This window comes from Crocuta crocuta, unplaced genomic scaffold (genome assembly GCF_008692635.1).
Source record: "Crocuta crocuta isolate KB4526 unplaced genomic scaffold, BGI_CrCroc_1.0 scaffold52, whole genome shotgun sequence".
NCBI classification, from domain to species: domain Eukaryota; kingdom Metazoa; phylum Chordata; class Mammalia; order Carnivora; family Hyaenidae; genus Crocuta; species Crocuta crocuta.
The window spans coordinates 3,778,361-3,799,290 of record NW_027528617.1 but is presented as its reverse complement, the minus strand read 5'-3'; the positions used below and the strand labels follow the sequence as shown (position 1 = coordinate 3,799,290).

At 40.0% G+C, this 20,930-nt stretch overlaps 1 protein-coding gene across 1 annotated transcript in view; it reads right to left on the bottom strand.

Moving 5' to 3' along the window:
* The window catches only part of UGT8 (UDP glycosyltransferase 8), an 86,448-nt gene extending 68,486 nt beyond the window's left edge, over positions 1 to 17,962 (bottom strand). The window contains exon 1 of the mRNA XM_077755002.1: positions 17,756 to 17,962. The gene's annotated coding sequence lies outside the window, so the exon portion shown is untranslated. The remainder of the gene's footprint in view (positions 1 to 17,755) is intronic.
* Between the last annotated feature and the right edge of the window lie 2,968 nt (positions 17,963 to 20,930).

The window sequence follows — 20,930 nt, the reverse complement described above, 5'->3', positions numbered from 1 at the left end:
CAGGTTTAAGCATCTATCTTTCATATGCAGGCAATACCTTGAGTTCTGAAATTAATTAGGACTGTCTTCTTGCAAGTAAACTACTAAAAGGAACGAGTCCCCTAAAGTCACACTGTGAAATGGGAACATCTTGACTAGATGTGGGAGGCTGGGGAGAGATAATTTAGAAAATTAAGGCCACCTATTGGTTAATATTCCTTCCCACCTCACAAAAACTGTTGACCTGCCAACAGTCAGGCATTTTTAATTAAGCAAGAGTGCAATCTGGGTAGAAAAACAAATAAACAAACAACAACAAACCCCACATTGGCGATAGAACCTCACAGGTTGACTGTCAGTCATTAATATAGATAACTTAGATTTTCAAAATCTTCCACTTTCCCAAATTAATGGTTTTTATTCATTCAGAGAAATCACAGATACTTATGTATGTGTATGGAAGAGCACAATTTAACTACAAAAATACAACTGGAATACGCTAAATGCAAAGGAAGAAATCGGGTTCCATTTCACACATTAAAAATAAATAAATAAATAAATCCAGGGGCACCTAGGTGGCTCAGTCCGTTAAGCACCTGACTCTTGACTTTGGCTCAGGTCATCATCTGACTTTGTAGGATTGAGCCCCATATAGGGCTCTGCAATGACAGCATGAAGCCTGTCTGGGATTCCCTCTCTCCTTCTCCCTCTGCCCCTCTCCTGCTTGTGCACTCTCTCTCTCTCAAAAAAAAAAAAAAAAAAAAGAAGGAAAGAAAGAAAAGAAAAGAAAAAAAGAAATCCAAAGCTACTTGTCAAAAGCTTTTGGTCAAAATTTCTAACACGCTTTTGCTTTCTTAGATATTATTTGTGTCTAATAACAAAACCAAATGGCACTACAGAAAGTCGTCTATTATTCATACCATATTCCTAACACTTGCATGTCACCTTAAAGAAAATAAGACAAATGCAAATTTGTAAAACAAGCACACAAGCAGATCTTTCTTCATACATACACACAAAATACTGAAAGGAATAAACCAGTAGCAAGACCATTCAAAATTTTTAATTCTGCACCTGGGACTTAGACTCGTGCCAAGGAGCACACAAAAAAACCTCCTCGTGCAGGAGAGGTCATGAAGAATGTTTTTATTGTCCTTTGTTGTTGTTCCGCACTCCAAGTTAGCTGCACTTGCCGCTTGTCTACACTACCAGTATCTTTTCAGACATCTAGTACAGATGGTGAAGCTGTCAGGAGAAACCTAAAGCTCTTTCCTTATCAGTGATAGCTGGCCCAGGCCCTCCTGGGGCACTTCTCTGAAATCATCAGGGGGGAAGGTAAGATAAAAATAAGAAAAAAAAGCGGGGGGGAAGAAAAATAGAATAATATGGATACCAACAGACATTGCAACTTAGTACCTTGGATATAATATATATCAAATTAATGCTTGATAACAGTGATTAATTTAATTATATTAAACACACATATTTAATTATCTCATGAAATAGTTCTCAAATGTTCGTGTCCCAAACAATCACCTGTGGTGCTTACTAAAAATGCATATTCCAGGGTTTCTTCATCACACAGGCTGTTAGGGAGTCTGGGGAGAAAGAAACCCCAAATTCTGCATTTCTGATAAGCATCTGGAGATTTTGATGCAATTAAACCACTGAGAGACTGAGAGACAAGGATCTACTACTCTATTCTTATTTGCATTAAGAGGGCATGAGGATCTGAAATATAGAGACCCAAATTAAAGTTCCTTTGTCCTAGGTATTCAGAAAAGCATAATGCCCAGCCCAAAATCTTGGGGAACTCAGAATAAACAAACAAGCAACCCCAAAGTATATGTCTTTAATGTCCTGTTATAAAGTACCTACAATATCTCAGGAACACACGAATACAGTTTTGGTTATTATTACCAAAAGGACACGACAGTAGCTTTCAATTTCCATTCGGTTTAATAGCACATATTCAACTTTCCCATGACCATTTAATCCCACAAATTATAATAAGAGAACTTGAAATATTAATGTCTTAGTAAAGTATTAATCAATGTCACACTAAATAGATAATTTAAATAAATGTCAACGTGTATTTAAAATTTTGGGTTTGGGCTATGTGTCACACTTAGGTAACTTAAGACCATCTTTTTAGGCAGCTCGTATTTCCAGTTGTTTATACTATGAAAATAATGTCATTTTAGGTGGTCCTACAGTGAAGTCTCCATGACGCAGGAAAAAATGAAAATGGGTATGGCATGCGTCTATGGATCCCCAATCGGTAGCCTTTGCAACTTGGGCCAAGTCATTCAATTTCTCGGTGCCCTAATTTCCTTCATCTGTCAATTAAGGCTATGAAATTAGATGGTCCTGGATATTTCTTACAGTTAAAAAAAACTTACTAAAAAATGGATTTAAATATAGGTTTAAAAGGATCTGGGTGGCTCAGTAAGCTGGTTAAGTGTCTAACTCTTGGCTTTGTGGGTTTGAGCCCCACATCAGGCTCTGTGCTGGCAGTGCGGAGCCTGCTTGAGATTCTCTCTCTCCCTCTCTCACTGCCCCTCCTCAACCTGTGCTGTCTCTGTCTCTCTCAAAATAAATACATAAACTTAAAATTTTTTTTTAAAAGTAGGTTTGACATTGGTATGAGTTGGTTCATAAAAGTAGTTAAGACCAGATAGATGCTAAGGAAAAAAGAGAGAAAATGAATCTTAAGCTTTATGTTATAAAGAATCTTTAGTGTGAATACAAATTTATAGGGATACTGTTAGAATGCAAATTCTGATTCAGTATGTCTACTGTGTCAAATTACTTACTTCTGACAAGCTCTCTGGTGCTAAGGGATGATGCCATATATGGACTGTACTTTGGGTGAGAAAGGATTTGGGGTAAAGCCAAGAATTAGAATGAAGAGTAATAAAACCAGATTAATAACATAGTCAACCAGTCAACAATACAGTAACCTACTGGAAAACAAAAGACAATTTGCTTATAATAATGAAAGGACCTAATTTACATATATAATTTTTTAAGGGACTGTTATGTGGTAGGTGAGCCAATCTTTAAACATATGGCTACATTCCAGTGTCTCTCAACCCTGACCATACATTATAATCACCTGAGATGTTTGTAAAAGCTAGAGATGCCTGAAAACTTACCACCTCTAAACTTATCAATTGAATCAGTATTTCTGGAGATAAGACCTGGTAGGTCTTAGCATTTAATTTTTGCCTTTTTTGTTTTAATGTTCTCCAAGTAATTATGATATTGAGAAGCACTGGGCTGTACTTACACAAAATCATAGCAAAATACACACAAGTAAACAATCCAACCCATTTTCATGGTTGTTCTTAATAAACAGAGGAGTGTGTGTGTTTTAACTGCACTATGAATACCTGAATATGTGTAAATAACTAATTTGTAAATAAAACACAGTACCTTAAATTTAGGTTATAACAACTAACCAGGAAATTAGTAAGAGGAAAGCATTTTGAAATTTAAACCTGATTTTTCTTTTGTCCCTAAAATGATTAGAAATGTTTTCGTCACATGGATAAACTGAATTAATTATATTTAGTATCAGAGATGAGTAATTCTCCAACCTAGGCATGCATCAGAACCACCTGGGGAGCTAGTAAAACAAAGACTATCGGCCCTGTCCTCAGTTTCTGATTCCACACATTTGGGATGAGCCCCAAATTTGCATTTCCAACAAATTCCCAGGTGATGCTGATGCTGCTGGTTCAGGCACCATTTTAAGGATCACTGACAGAGATAAAAGTTTGGAATTTTAGCAAAGGCAATTCTTTTTTAATAAACAAAACAGTGGCATTAAGAGACTTTCGATCTTGGGGCACCTGGGTGGCTCAATCAGTTAAGCGTCTGATTCTTGATTTTGGTTCAGGTCATGATCTTACAGTTTGTGAGATGGAGCCCCACATTGAGCTCTATGCTGACAGTGTGGAACCTGCTTGGGATTCTCTCTCTGCCCTTCCTCAGCTCATGCGCTCATGCTCTCTCTCTCTCTCTCTCGCTCTCTCTTTCTAAATAAATAAACATTTTTTAAAAAAGACACTTTCGATCTTTATCACATACCCACTTTTAAAATACCTATATATATATACACAGATATATCTCAAATATACATATATGATGTACATATATATACATACACACACACATATATATACACATGATGTATATATCATACAGGAATAAGTGTATGGGTTTCTTTCTCTTCATCTCCTCAAGACCAGCTTGGTACCAGTTATCTCCAGGCAACTGCATCATGTGATCAACATTCAGCAAGCAAAAAGGAAATTCTTTGTTTTTATTCTGATCTCATCTTTAAGCAAATGAGAAAAGTTTCATAAATGAGACTGCATTAGACTTTAAATTCTTAAGGTATATGCTTCCCTAAAAGAAAATTGATACTTGATTTAATGTTTTAAGATGTTTCACTAGGAATTTTAATTCGTAGAATACCACAGTGAATGTGGAGGAAACCTACATCATCTTCTCCCAACACAAAATTTTCATCTTCTCCCACCACAAGGTAAATTCACACGTGGGAAACAGCTTTTTTTTTTAGGATTTTATTATTTTTTTAAGTAATCTCTATACCCAACATGGGTCTCAAACTCAAAGCCTGGAGATCAGGAGTCATGTATTCTACTGACTGAGGCAGCCAGACACCATCCCAGGAAACAGCTTTTCAACACATGATTATATAGACATTCTTAAAGCTGCAGAAATGTACCAGGAACACAAAATATCACAGGACTGTTTCTCTTCCTTATTAATAATATCCTTTTGTTACTATCACTAGTTTAAGCAGAATTTTAACATTACCTACATTAAGATTACTAAGAATAACAAAACAAATTCCCAAGTGATGTCTTAAACATGTTTTAGAACCAAAAACGTCTACACAAATATCACCAAAACCAAATTAGAACAAAAACCAAACTTCTGGATATTTCCCTGCTCAACTCCTTGGAAGTCCACAAGAATGAACTAACAACAAACCTTCCCAACCCTGTCCTATAAAATGCCAGCATAATCACTATGAGAAGATTATTACAGGATGTTAGGTAAAACAGTAAAATTACATTATTCCGCAGAAGAGGAAGATTTTGGTAGGTTCTGTAAAAAGACAAAACTTATTTCTCTGATGCTTTCTTACTAACAGGTGAAAATATAATTTTGTGCCTCCTTAGCATCTAGAATGGTAACTGATATTCAGCATGATGAAGCAATTCCAGAGAAGTCTTCTGTAGAGCACTGCCATTGTTATTAGCCTTGCAAACATATAATAAATATACTTAAACAGTGGTACTTAATATATTTGTTATGAAATGACACCAAATATTTTTAAAGTGTGCATTTTCTTAAAAAAAAAAGTCAAAGTCCCAATTTAAAAACTAACGATAACCGAGTCCAAATCCTCTCATTTCTAGATAAAGTGACGAGGTCTCCAAGGGGCGGTCGCATAGCATTCCCTGATTAAGTCTTTAGTTATGGCAGAGCTGGAACCAGCACTGAGGTGTCCTGGGTCCTAATCCAGTGGCCCTTCCCTATACCACTTAGACTCTCCAAAGTTACCGCTGCAGTATGTCAGATAACAGATCACCTTTTTCTCAAATTTTGAGATATACAAATCAAAAGCAGTTTCTGAAAAGTCTTAAACCTTTCTACATAAAGCTTTTAAATATTATACTAGATTTTTTTAAAACACCATGTATTTCGGCTCTAAGGTGGAAGAGTCCTATCGTATAACAGGGTGCTTGTTGAATGAATGGGTGAATGAATTAGTATATGTTACAGATACTCACCACACAGACCTCCGGTGTGTCTGATTCAAAACATCTCCCCTGCCATGCCCTTTTGGACAGAAGTGTATGAGTAGGAGTATCAAAATAGTAAGCTGAAGTATTTTTACCAGTAAAAATAATGATGAAAAAGCATAAAGCAGTTAGGACCCATACAGAGGCTGGATAACTACTAGACAAGGTGATTTTTTTTTTAATTAAAAAAAATTTTTAAGATTTTTTATTATTTATTTATCTTTGAGGGGAAGAGAGAGAGAGAGAGCACGCGAGCGAGCAGGGGAGAGGCAGAGAAGAGAGGGAGACATAGAACCTGAAGTAGGCTCCAGGCTCTGAGCTGTCAACACAGAGACAGTCGCAGGGCTTCAACTCACAAACCCTGAGATCATGATATGAGGCAAAGTGGGACTCTTAACTAACTAAGCCACCCAGGAGCCCCTATACAGGGTGATTTGAATGAAATGACCACCTCCTATGTTAGTGATGGGCAGACTCCTATGCCCCCAGCTCCCATATCCCTCCTTCCAATCTGTAACCCAATCACTAGGATCCCTCTTCTGAATTCCCCACCAAAGGCAGGGACATTATCTTCAGCAGAGCAGGCAGCTGTAGGAGAAAGGAAAGAGAAGGGGACAGCAAAAAGATGGAGCAGGACAGCCAGAGGATGTTGCTGCTATATATTTTTGCAGTTGTGAAATTTGAATAAAAACAATATTCCAAAGCATATGCTCAGATTAAGTCTAATTGATCAAAATAATATAGCTCTGGAAAATTAAAAAAATTAAACAGGCAAATAACAGTCAGGCATCACTTCTTATTAATAATCTTACCAAACCTGCTTACTTTCTTTTTCCTTTAGCTGAAGAGATTCCTTAAAATATGTTCTTATTCCTACTCCTAGTCCTACTTCCCTGCCCAGGAGGAGACAGGGGAGGAGACATTTCAAACCAGAGAATTTTGCCCATGGCCACAGGAGGAAATACACACTGAAGAGGGAAAAAACTCAGCTTGAACTGGTGCTTTTAATTGGTATTTAATGTCTTCTCTGGGGGGAGGCAGAAAGGGAGTCATTCAAATGCCTCTGAAGTCAGATCTTTCTCATGTGTGTAATCATTTTTTTCCCTCCAACTACTGTTTTAGGACATCAGGTGTGTTTATATTCAAATATGTATACAGAACGAAAACTAAACACACTTAGTTTTCTCTGTCATTATTTCCTTTTATTAGCCTTACCTAGAGTTAGCTGTGAATGTACTTCCATCCATTAGAAGCCCCGGGTATATTCAAAAAGAAAAACCTACTAAACTATAATAAGGAGTTCAAAGGATCTATAATACAGAGGTAGCAGATATTAACAGACCAGACTTTATTTTGTCTGTTGTGACTAAGTGATACAGCGATCTGTGTAGAAAGAACATTTCATTTAAAAATAAGGGAACATTTCAAGTGCAGTTTGGAAAAGAACAAAAGGGCAAAAGCATCAATATACATATAGAAAATTGGGGAATGCACCTTCTTTGCTGCCTTATGAGTCACTAAAGGTACCATTCAATTATGTTTGAATATCCTGTGATCAGTATGTTTGTCTGAGGCATTATGGGGCAACTATGAAGGAAAGCTCACCTTTTAAGAGTTCATACTCTCCTTGGAGGAAGAATCTAATTGAGTGTTAAAGGATCATCAACACAGGTAGAAAAGAAAGTCAAAGAAAAGCATCAGAGACTGGGAAGCAATAGTCTTAGAGTCAACATGGTAAAGGATTAGAATAAGCCAAGTACAGAGAGAAAAAAGCAGGAAGAATCCAGTGGAGGAATATCCAGGAATACCTCCAGGAATCAATGGAACCTGAGAAATGGAAACCTGCTGCAGGGTGATCAGAATGCAGCTGGACAGTAAGAACCTTGAAAGCCAGAATTTCCCATGTGAAAATGAATGGCACAGTCAAATGGCACTCCTGGAAGTCAAAAGGATCTCGGTGGGGAATGGAGAGTGGAGAAAACAACGGTCCAGGGTATGGTGAGAAGGAGGCATGACGTGGTCAGCTTCCTGACCACAGGAAGGAAGGACCGCAGGAACAGCAGACAGTGAGTGGAAAGTATCAATGTGTGAAAGAGCGTTCGTGAAGACAGGGATGGGATTAGGGACCAGGCTGGATATAAGGGAAAAGGAGAGGTTGGACTCCCAAAATAACATCCAGAAGACAGGATGCCTGAAGACAGGCAAATGAGTGTGTCTGGCCTGAGATTCTACAAACACAGAGAGTACCTAAGAAGTCAGAGCTAGACTTGCAAATCTGTGAATTCATAATAAAACCCCAATCCATGAGCATGACTAGCTCACCATTCCAGAGGGCAAAGGGTAAGAAAATCTCAGTAGGTGCGTAAAGAGTCTCTGGTGAAATCTAATGAAAGAAAGACTTATTTAAAGGTCATTTCCGTGGGGTCCAGGTTTCAGCAGGTGGTGAGCTGTGGCTCCAGGGCTCTCCTCTAGGAAAGAAGCCTGTGTTCCAAATCCTCACGGCCTCTCCTAGTGACCAGTCACTTACGAGTTCTGCACGGCCAGGTCATGGTTTGGAAAACAAGACTATCTTCTGGCCTACCCTCAGGAGAGGAATGAGGATAAAACAAGAGTGCGAGTAAGAAATTTGCAAACTACAAAAAAGCCATACGAATATAACCTTTTACTATTGTTCAAGGAACTGCATACGTTCAAGATAAAGTTAATGTTAAGAGACAGTAACTCAACATTTTTCCACGAATATTCCTACCAAGCCTCAGCCCTGAGCCGGCAGAATGTTCCCTAATCTGGATATTGAAGACTTCAGGTGTTTGCTTCTTTTAATTAAACTCATTCTCAGATCAGAGCTTACATGAAACCTAGACAGGACACAGAAACACTTGTCCTCTTCCTCTGGGGTTTTTTTTCCTCCACTATTGTTTTTCCTTTCCCTCTCTCTACCTTGTTCTAATTCCCTATTTCTTGTTTAGTTCTTTCAGTTTCCCTTATGTTCACTCTAGCTCCATTAAGATATATTCTCAGAAATACCCCCCCAAGTATGTTCAAAACCCAGGATAAAATAAGAGTCAGTGATTAGCATTAATATTCCTTAAAATAGTTTCACCCTTGACCTTATCCACAAATTTCACTGCTTTCCCCCCATTTAAATAGACGGGGAAAACCTGTTGGACTAGTTTTCCTCTAAGCCCTCCTCTCCTGATTGGCTGGTTGAGTACAAATGAACAACCAGTACAGCAGCACAAATGCAAACTCGATGTAAAGCACAAGGGCCTTCCTGTATGAGAACCCAGAGGGAAGGCCTGCAGGGCCTGCACTAACTGCCTGGTGTCACAGCAGCTCTGTCAAAGCAGGAAGGCAGCACTACCCGATCATTCATTCCACTGCTAGTATAAAAAAAAAAAATCCTCTTGTTGATGCCTCCACTTTAGAATAAGGGATATTGGGGCGCCTGGGTGGTTCAGTCTTAAGCGTCTGACTTTGGCTCAGGTCATGATCTCACGTGGTTTCAAGCCCCGCGTAGGGCTCTGTGCTGACAGCTCAGAGCCTGGAGTCTGTCTTCGGCTTCTGTGTCTCCCTCTTTCTCTGACCCTCCCCCGTTCACGCTGTCCTCTCTCTCTCTCTCTCAAAATTAAATAAAACATTAAAAAAAATTAGAATAAGGGATATAATGGGGCACCTGGGGGGGCTCAGTCCATTAAGCATGGGGCTCTTGGTTTCAGCTCAAGCCATGATCTCATGGCTTCCTGAGTTCCAGCCCCATGTCAGGATCTGAGCTGGCAGCACGGAGCCTGCCTGGGATTCTCTCTCACTCTCCCTTTCTCTCTGCCCCTCCCCCACTCTCACTGTCTCTGTCTCTCTCAAAATAAACAAAATAAACTTCAACAAAAAACAAGAATAAGGGACATTATAATGAGGACTACATTAACCCTTTGTCTTAATGTAGAAGTTTAAGAAATTCTGGTGAATATGACTGCATTCAAATATGTAGTACAGAAGAATGTCCAAGTTAGTGGCAGTGTGGTGATAGCATGTGTTCACTTAAACAGAGTAGGAAAATTTGAACTTGCAAAACAGATTAATCAAAGTAGAACTCTTTTTATGTAAAGATTTACTTTGATTTTGCTTTAAATAAAAAGTCTCTGTGTATACTCATATGCCTAATGTCCACGTTTGTCCACATGTTTTACTGTAAAATATTTCAAACATACAGAAGAGTATAAAGACTATCAAACATCTGTATACCCATCACCTTTATTTTAAATTCTATAAATAAGAGTCAGTTTATACAAACTGAATTTTATATAATTTTTATATAACTTTTCAGGAACATGCAAAACTATACTTGATTCTACTTTCTTTTTTAAAAAATGAAAAATACACAAAGACAGGGGCACCTGGGTGACTTAGTCGATTGAGTGCCGACTGTTGGTTTTGGCTCAGGTCATGATCTCATGGTTCATGGGATCAAGTCCCACATTGCTGCCAGCGCAGAATATGCTTGGGATTCTCTCTCCCTCTCTGTCCCCTGCTCCCACTTTCTGTCTCTTTCAAAATAAATAAACTTAAACAAACAGGAAATTATTTTTTAAAAATTCAGGAGCGGCTCCTGGTGGCTCAGTCAGTTAAGCGTTCCACTTCAGCTCAGGTCATGATCTCACAGCTCATGAGTTTGAGCCCTTTGTAGGGCTCTGTGCTGACAGCTCAGAGCCTGGAGCCTGCCTCAGATCTGTGTCTCCCTCTCTCTGCCTCTCTTCCACTTATGCTCTGCTTCTCTCTCAAAAATAAACACTAAAAAAAATGTAAAACAATTCATGAAGACATATTATTAAATCAAAATAACTCACTTGGAAAATCAGCCCTATGGCTATTACAGTTATTATTTATTAAAACTAGTTATAGACCATGAAACAGCTAAAAAATTATGACTGAAAATATTTCAAGTATTAATTTTCTTAAAAAACAGAATGAAAAGTGCATACTAATTTACACATATTTTGCATCAGTAATATTCCAAAACCAAGCAAATACTTACCAAATCATTTATAATGAAAAACTTTTTTTGTGAATTGGAATTCTGTTATCTAAATCAAGTCAAGGCAAATATAATCAATATGATTCTTTTGATTATTAACAATACAGATAAATAGCACAAGGCTAAGAACAAAACATAGTATCTCTGAAATGTTCCTACATAGGCTTTCCAAATGTTTTCATAGTTAGTAAATTTTCCTGCCATTCATAAATCCAAAGGATCCATTTTTGTTTGGCTCTGCACTCGGAAATGCTGACCTAAGTATGGCACGCACGCCCAAGTCAATTTCAGCTTGGTGTCTGCATCTCCATAAGGCAGTACTGAGCAGGACAGTACAGGGTCTAAAACTGAGTTGGTGAATATACAGCATGTAACTCCACAGACCACTATGCTTTGCAAGAATGAGACCATACACTGTGAGGAAGTTAGTGCAGTGAACAAAAAGCACCAAGATTCAACTCCAAAATACAGAGACCCGGGTGAAAAGAAAAAAAAAAGTGTGGCTAGAGAATTTCAAGTAAAGAATATCATCAGAGATTAAAACCTACACACATAAAACACTTGAAAACTACACATGTAATGATTCTCCTTAAAAATATTGAAGTTATGGTGCACCTCAGTAGCTAAGTGGATTGAGTGTCAGACTTTTGATTTCAGCTCAGGTCAAGATTTCAGTCAGTCGTGAGATCGAGCCCTGCATGGGGCTCCATGTGTGGAGCCTGCTTAAGATTCTCTCTCTCCCTCTGCCCTTTCCCCCCTCTCAAAAAAATAAAAATAAAAATAAAAGTAAGAATAAATAAAAATAAAAATTTAAAAACTTAAAAATACTGAACATCTTATTTCATTTCACGCAAAAGCATTTATTAGAAATTCTAAAAACTGTGTACTCTAAGTGGTATATACACAAATGACAAATGACAAACTGTAAGTATGTACTGAAACATATATACTAATTTGATCTAAAAAGAAAAGTCAATATTATTTATCACCAATTAACCACCAATATCCCTTACAACCAATTAGTAAATAATATGCATTATGTTCAATTGTTGATTGGTTCCGAAACCAGTTTATACATGCAAACATTTCCCCCAAGTGCGCACTAATTACAGGGTAAAAACTGTACGTACATATTAAAATAGAAGTCTAATTTTAGATATTTATAACTAATATAAAGCATTACCTCATCCAAATAGAGAAAATCCTAAGGAAAAAAGTATTTTTAAGTATTACTACTAGTAGATCGATTTTTTTTTTTAAATTAGGGAATCAGTGCACTATACAGGTTAATAATTGCTTCCCACAGTATTGACTTTTCAGACCCTGTAAGATATAGAAGTGCCTTCTGAATTATCATATTAAATGTTTTATTCAGTTTTAATGTCATTTGTCTTGTTCAAACTTTTTTAAAACGAATAATCCATGTCCTTATTAGATTATCTAACACTTAGAGTACCGAAAAGAGTTTAACAAAAGATTTAAAATATCTATGATTTGATCACTAGAGGTTTTTAAAAAACAACCTGTGTGCCATAGAACCCTCCAGGCTGGTGGAGGTGTGGCTTGTTGTGAAGACCACAGGGGCTTTCCCAGAGCTCTTGATGCAATTCCCACCCTCTCCCCAAGCAATGCTTTCCAATGGCTCTCTCTGCTCCCTTCAAAATTTCCAATTACCCCTATTCCACTGGCTTCCTCTCCAAAGGAAGGAAATCTGTAAATCTGATCAAGTTTTCATCTGAAACATACCTTGAATCACCCTCCTGAAACCCTGAGAGCGAGTACAGTTGAAAGCAACAGTCTCTACAAACCAACTATCACCAAATCCAAGTTCAGCTTTTCCTAAAATACAGCTAGCATTTATTGAACACAACCAATAAGCTCCTAGGCACGGAGCTTCCCAGACTTCATCTCATTTGATCCTCACAATAGCCATATGGTATAGGCACTTGGATTCTCTTTTTTGTAGGTGAGAACTAAATTCTAAGTTTAAGGTCACAGAGCTAGTCAGGGGCAGAACCAGGACTATCTGGCACCCCTCATTTTAATATCTGATCTAACTTCTTGAACTCATCTTGAACTCCTTTCCTTCTCAGCTCCTAAAATAATTGTCCTCCAGCCTTTCATCTGTACTTCTCATTCTTTCTGGCTCCCTGTTTCTCACCAACTTAAACTTTAGGATTTCCCTAGGCCTCTGTCTCTATCTTACTCCTCTTCCTATCTGCCCCCAGCCCTGGAAGACTTACCCACTTCATTTTTTTTTTTTTTGGTACAACCACCATATACTGAAAAATGTTAAATCAGTGCATTCATACATCCATCTATCCATCCATTTACCTACCTACCTACCCATCCATCCATTTATCTACCTGATCTATCCAGTCAAGATCACTCTGGTCAGAACTGGATTTTCCAAAGGTACTTCATATACTTCATGTCCAAAACAACTCTATCATCATCCTTGTTCCTCTAACCTTTTAAAGTCCCTATTCCATACTCTTATGTCACTCGTCATGTAAAGTGCTCACCTAATCCTAGAGATCCTCCTACCTTAACATCTGTGTGACCAAACAGTTTTCTTCATCTCACTGCTACCACTGTGGTATAAGGTCCTCAACAAGATCACTCCAATACCTTTTAGACTGCTGTTCCTATCTCTTATTCCTCAAATCCACCCTTCTAGGTGGCTGTGAGAGCTGTCTTTTCATCATATCACTCCTTTGATTGAAACACACTTGAACAGAAAATGGCCAATATTCCTTATGATGGCAAACAGCCCCTCATGATCTTGCCCTTGACTTCTACTGACTTTTATGTCACCTTCTCTATGAAGCCTCTCTAGTCTTCTGATCACTTCCAAATGCCTGTTCAGAGTACTCTGTGTATCTTTATCACAGCACTCATAGACCTTACAGCACTATTTTGCATTTATTGAAACTACTGTGTTTTCTTTCTAACTGAACCTCTTACACCCAGAGCCTTTCCAGGCTCTTATGTGTCTGTATATCCCCAGAGCACAAGAGCACAGTATGCTTTTAATAAATATTTGTTGAATAGAAGAACGAATGTTTGTGAAGTGCTTTAGATTGGGAAGATATTGATTACTACTGTTTTCAAGACTAAGTTAAACTAATTTATTCAAACTAATTTGATTATGTAGTTCCTCCATAGGTAAGTATGCAAAATAATATTGAAATGATTGATCTAGCCTCAAATATGGTTATCAAGATTATCAAATCACACCTCTTATTCCTGGCTTCCAGAATAGGAAAATATTACCAATATTATATATGGCTAGCTAGTTTCAATGGCAGAAAGTGGTATGAAAAAACATCACTGTATTCATATTCCTAAACAAAAATAATCTGGCACTACCATAAGAAAAGTAAACTTTTTTAAAGTTTATTTATTTCTTTTGAGAGAGAAAGAGGGAAGGGCAGAGGGAGGGGGCGAAAGACAGAATCCCAAGTAGGCTCTGCACTGCCTGATGCTGTGTACAGCCTGATGGGGGGCTCAATCTCACAAGCCATGAGATCGTGACCTGAGCCAAATCCAAAAGTTAGATGCTCAACCAACCTTTTTAAGGACTACTTCAATTTCTCAGAAAAGCAAAGATTTTTCACAAGCCTGAACTGTCTGAAACTAAGTCACTCTTCTTAAGATCTCATACACAAAATATTCTATAAACTACAACATTAAAACCATTTATGTAGAGGCCATCCTTCTAGGCACCTCAGCCATATAGTTTACGATCCAGCCCAGAAATAAAGCATGAGAACAGCAAGTATTTGTCACAAAGTCCACAGGCTTTATACTCAGGCAAGAGCCCACATCATTTCACAGAAGAAAAAAAAAAAAAAAAGACAACAGATAATATAGCAGCAAGACTCACTCACAACTTGACAGTAGAAAGTGATAGCCGATAACAGAAAGAGGACCCAGAAAAACCATAAAAGGAAGAATAGTACTTCTGTCTCCAATCTAGTATTTCAACAGGGCAGACTAAGCCCAGTTACTATAAACAAAAACAGCTCTATACACCTCAACCAATAGCACTATTCAATTCTTTATGAATTCATGCTCATAAAAACAATCCAACAGAAAAAGCAACTTAAATCCAGGGAAGCAAGTAAGAGTGTAAGACTCAGAAATTAGTTCTTTGTTTTAAGAGCTGGAGTTTTAAGTTTCAGTAGTTAATTACATGAGGGCTCAGCTATGAGAAAATGCACTTATCTAAATAAGCAACTACCCATATGGTATCAATAACCATAAATTACGTATTATTATGTATTATAAAAAACAAAAGTTATTATTCTCCTAGCACATTCTGAAAACCTAGTGTGAATTAAATAGCATCAAATCAATACTATCTGATAAATAACTAACTTTAAAAAGGAGTTTGATAACTGGCAATGTGGTTATTTTCTTCCTCTGTTATCAATATTTAAATGGTAATTAAGCTGATAAGGTACCTTGAAATGTTTTCAGTAATTCAGATTAAACATTAACTGTGAAACTCTTTACACAAACAATAGATTTTACAAAAAATAAATTTTGTTGTAAATATCTTTTTTTACTCCACTGGTTTACTTACCCTAATGCAACAAGCATAAAGCTCTGGAAATTATAGATTGAAGGAGAGTTTAAATCTCTACAGTAGTTTTAGCCAGAAAAAGTCAGAAGTATTGTTTCTACTCAGTTATGCCCAGCTAATAATACACTATTCAGCTTTTACCAAATGTCTAGGCACTTTGCTTCACTGTCGTTTTTTAGCAGTGCTATGACACTAAATCACACAACACTAGATGTCAATTTTATTTTGTGGGTGGCAGGCAAATCAAACAATACCAGAGTATTTTTTGCCACTGGACTTATCTAGAATAGATGCTGAACAGAGTTCTGTTCCTAAAGCAAAACCTCAAACTAACCGCCAGTAGATAGTTTCTATAGGAGAAAACTAAATCCACTCTGGGACTGGGGGAACACAAAAACAAACACAAAAACAAAACCTGCTGATTTATGATTTTACTCAGTTAACAAAGTTCTGAATTCCCTTATCATATAACATTGAGGTGCATGACTCTTCAATTAATGTAAAAACCTCCAAAGTGTGATTAATTCTAATATGATTAGAATACCAACTTAAAAGGATTTTCTATCCTTCCTACAAATGGCAATTCTCCTCTCCCCCCTACCCCCCAAGGATATAAAGAACAGCAATTCTGAGTGGAGACTGTTTTCGGAACATGAAATTGCCAGAAAAAGTACGGTTTGGCATAAAGCCAAACAGCCACACCTTCGGGCCATTAATCTTGAAAAATTCATTGTACAAGGTGACAGCCCGGGGGATTGAGGCATTTTAGAGTAGTGCTGCTTGTTTGTTTGTTGTTTGATCTTTTCTGGGTGGAACCCACCTCAAATAAAAGGCTGTCCCTATTACTAAGACTGACTCACGACAGAGGTGACTCGGGGTCACTCCCGGTTGAGAACGCCGCTCACCACCGTCCTCGTGTGTGATTCGCCCTCTCCTTCTTAAAAATGGCTACTTAACACATGGGGCGCCTGGGTGTCTTAGTCGGTTAAGGGTCCGACTTTCGCTTAGGTCATGATCTCACGGTTCGTGGGTTCGAGCCCCGCGTCGGGCTCTGTGCTGACTGCCAGCTCGGAGCCTGGAGCCTGTTTCAGAGTCTGTGTCTCCCTCTCTCTCTGACCCTCCCCTGCTCACGCTGTCTCTCTCTCCTAGAAATAAATAAAACATTAAAAAAAAAAAAAAAAGAATGGCTACTTAACACAATCTAGCCTTCCAAAGAGTCGGTCTTCGGGACACCCAGAAGTTCTCCCACCTTCTCCCCTCCCCCGTGTCCCTGTATGTTTTAAGGTGATGGGAAAGATACAGAGGCGGTTCCTTCCCCAAAGAAGTGCTGCAGAGTAGTACATTCACCCCACGCAACTTTATACACCTGAAATTAAACCAGTGAGTTTACACATACAGATTGGGGACGCCCTTCGCCGCCTCTGCCTGTCCTTTAACCCGTCGCACTGCACGTACTTTCGCCTGCCGACGCGGCTCGCCCCGGACAAGCCCTAATCAAGCACCCCAGGCCCCCTCGCCGCTCCGCCAGCCCGAGAAAGGCGCCCTACTTCCCGCAGCGCGTCCTTCTCTCGACTCGTTCCGAACCTCAGCAGCCGGCACAGGCTTCTGGAGCGCCAGGGCACGCCGCAGGGCTCCGTCCGCCGCGCAGCCCTGCCGCCCCGCACGCGCCCAGGGGGTCGCGCGGCCACGCGGGCTCCGCTAGGGGCTCCAAGGTTCGGAGAGAGTGGGAGTGAGCGTGCGAGCGTGGGCGTCCCCGCGCGCGCGAGCAGCTCCGAGACGCTCCCCGCCCCCAACACATCCAGTTCGCCTTTAGGGAGAGGACGAACTAGAAGACTATTGGGAGAGGTCCGAAACCTCCCGCACCCCGTCCCTGCCCGCAGCCGCTCGGGCCTCGGGGCTCCCCGATGCCCGTCCCTCCAGGGTCAAGTGCAAAGTCCTACACCAGATCCGCGCGCAGGTATCTCTTCCCGTCTCTCTCCAAGTTCACACACAAATTCGAGGAGACCCTCAAACCGGTGCCATATGGGAGAGGGAAGGAGTACAGAAGCGACCGAGGGTAGCTGGGAAAGGTCTCTCTCACAGCCCCACAACCTTGACCTTTCTCCCTGCCCCCCAACCCCACTCCCCCATTCCCTATTTCCTTCAGCCCAGCCCCATCTGCACTTTCCAATCCCTAACCCCCCTCTCCCCCGCCCCTGGATCGTAGCCATTCGCTAAGCACTCACCTCTAGGAGCAAACGACGCCCATCTCCTCCTCCCAGCCCGCCCCCCTTCGGCCGGCTGGAACGGCGCGGTCCCTCTACTCACCTCGGCTCTTGGCTGCTGCGCGTGAGTTTGAGTGTGTGTCGGCCGCGTAATTGTATCCGGGGACAGAAGGGACCCGTGTTTGTGCGCTAGATCAGGTGTCGCCGCCTTCGGTGGTTTGGGGGCGTGAGGGAGGCTGTAGCGTTAGTGTGTTAGCTTAGGACGGACTCACAGGGCTCACGATTGATGGCAAAGCTTTAACGGTGCCCTCCCTCGGGGCCGCAGCGCGCCTGCTCCTCCGCTGCTCCCCGCGGGTGGCCGCCCCCCCCACCCCAGCCGCGCCCCGCCCAGCGCACGGCTCGAAGAGCTGGAGCGCGCCCCTCTGCTCCCGCCTCCAGCTCAGCTGGGCACCACGCGGAGGCCACGCGCTCAGCGCCTCATCACACGCCTGGGTCCGCGAACGCCGGGCGCTCCCCCGGCTGGGGCATGGGTGCGGACGCGCCTTCCTGCCGCGCGCTCGCAGGCTGGGCGAGGGGCAGGTCCTGGGACAGGGATGCTCGCCGGCGGAGCGGCTCTCGGCTGGTAAGCCGCGGCGCTCGGGAGCCGTCAGCTCGCGCGGAGCTGGGAACCCTGGGACTGGCACGTGGCCCCNCCCCCCATCACGCTAGCGCAGAACGAACCGACGAGGTGGTAGCGCCACTTCTCTCACCTTCCCAGTGTCCTAGCCTACTGCGCTCCTCTTGCACCCGTTAAAAAGTTGAACTTGGGCAAGGAGGTAGAGGGGGTACGCGAAAGAAATCGAGGGAGGAGAGTTAGGCACCTGCCTCGTGAATACGAAAGCGTTAAAACAAACACTCGAGTTTGGGGATCCCGGAAAAAAGTAATTTGGGTTGCTGGGCTCACTAACAGCCATCCTTGCAGGCTCGAGCTGAAAGGGCCATTTATGCTTTGCTCGGTTGAGTCTGTGGCGACTTTATCCTTACTAATCTGTGTTTGCCAGCAGCAGATATTTGCCAAGTTGGCGTTCCGGCCAGGAAGCAACTTTGCGTACCCAGGCCTACTGGAGCAGCCTTCCTGCGGCGCCTCAGACCCGAGAGGCCAAGCTCCTTCAAGAGTCTGATGGTAGATTGTGAGCTTTTGGGACAGGAAAACCTAACAGTGTTGCTCGATTTTTCTCTAAGGCTGATTGGCATTGTATTCAATAAATACATATACGACGGGAGCATAATTGTTTACGTTACAGCTTTTAGAAAAGCAAAAGTCATGTCAAGCAGAAATTCCAGAAGCTGAAATGCCGCCACTGCGCACAAATGTTGCAGGTTTAAACACTGAAAAAAAAAAAAAAAGCCAAGTCAGGACATTCTTTTCTTCCCCCGAACCGAATTTCAGAAATAGGTTGGGATACTCCACACTTGGATAAGAAACCAGAAATTTTTTTATTGTATATGTTATTGCTTAATGATAAATGGGAAAAATACTAATAAACATAATTGTTCTCATTTTATTAATGTTCCTATATTTAGTAAGTCCAGGATCTAAAGTCCATTCTTTAGAATGTTCACTGATGTAGAGCCTTTCAAATGCCTATTTCCAAAAAGAATGTGCTTGCTTTCTTTGCAGATTAGAAATTTGAAATTTTGTGAAAAACGCTAGAAATATGTTCTCAGTCATTGTACCTGGCCTAAGGAGATGACCGCTCTCTATATTTGCTTTTTATTTAACTTGCATTTTAAAAACCTAAAAATAATAAACATTAAACATAACATAATGACCTGACATAAGAGAACTTAAGCATTACTTTAATAGCTCTGTTCCCTCAAGTGTGAAGCTTCAAGCTATTGTTCAAGCAATTGCAAGCCTTTGTTTTGATAATACACATGTAAACTCTTGGTTAAAAAAGTCCTTAGAAATTAAGCAAAAATGATAACTTTTATTTTATGCAAAACTTTCTAAAATTTATGTCGCATTCCTTTGCTTAATAAAAACATATAAACTGAGCATCAGGTGAGATTTTTGTCAGACTTCTGGAAAGAAAATGCATTACTATATATGTGTGGAATATGCCCCTGTGTATTGCTGTGTGTCTCTTTTACCCCAGAACAACTGCTCAATAAGCAAGCACAGTACAAAGATGCTTTGTGATAAGAGGAACGTAATTTTCCATATATCCAATTTTAAAGTTTTGCCATTATTTTAATTTCTGATTTCTGTGGACTCTGACTTGCATTTGTAAGAACACTAAACCTGAGAGCATGCAAAATGAAGATCGTACACAAAGTCTGTAAGATACAAACAGGCACACTATCATTTTTCCACTTTTTCCTTTTTGTTCTTTCCTTTTTCTTTTTCTTCCTTTCCTATTACCTTCTAAACATCTTGCTTTCAGTTTCATTTGTATGCTCTATGCTTATGTGCCATCATCACTGTTTTTATGTGTGCAAATTACTTTCATGTTTCATAATTTTTAATGTGTGCAAAATAATTTTTTTCCATTTTCATCATAATTTGATTTTATGCATTATAGACTGTGTTAGAAAATGTTAACCTATGGCTCAAATTGTAACGGAGAAGAACTCTCGGAGGAACAAAGAGGGATTTCTGAAACTGTGGAGATAATGGAGATGGCTAGATCACCTGACAACTTCCAGATTCTCATCAAAAGATTTTTTTTAATTGTCTAAAAGAATATCTTATATAAAAGGCAAGCCGAAAAAAGCTTATACTTTTAATAATTTTGATTACATGATTGTACACATCATTAGCTTATTCTGTATGTCCTTCTAAAGCAATATTTATTTTCATTCTTAGAAGATGTCATCAATGAAACTTTGCTCTCTAATCTAGTACCCTATACGTTAAATCTTTTAAAATAATTTCCAAAACTTCACGATGAACACTGTTCAGAGTTAGTTGTATAAAACTTATGGATGTAGTAAATGTTTTGGCCTTTGGCCTTGAGAACTGGAAACTTTGCCATATTGGATTATTATATAGCCCGATATCGAGTCTCAGTGATGCAACCAAGACTTTAAAGGAGAGGAAGGTGGTGCTGCATGACATCAAAGGTAAGGCTGTGTCCACAACAGCTTCCTTTCCCACCGATTTTGCAGGTGTTACTTATTACAGCCTTTCTATATTTAGCCTATAATGCCTCCTGGAACTAAAGAGTTTTATCATATATTGCAATTATAGCACCATAATTTATTTAACCTAAATATGTCGCCAGCTCCAGGCAATA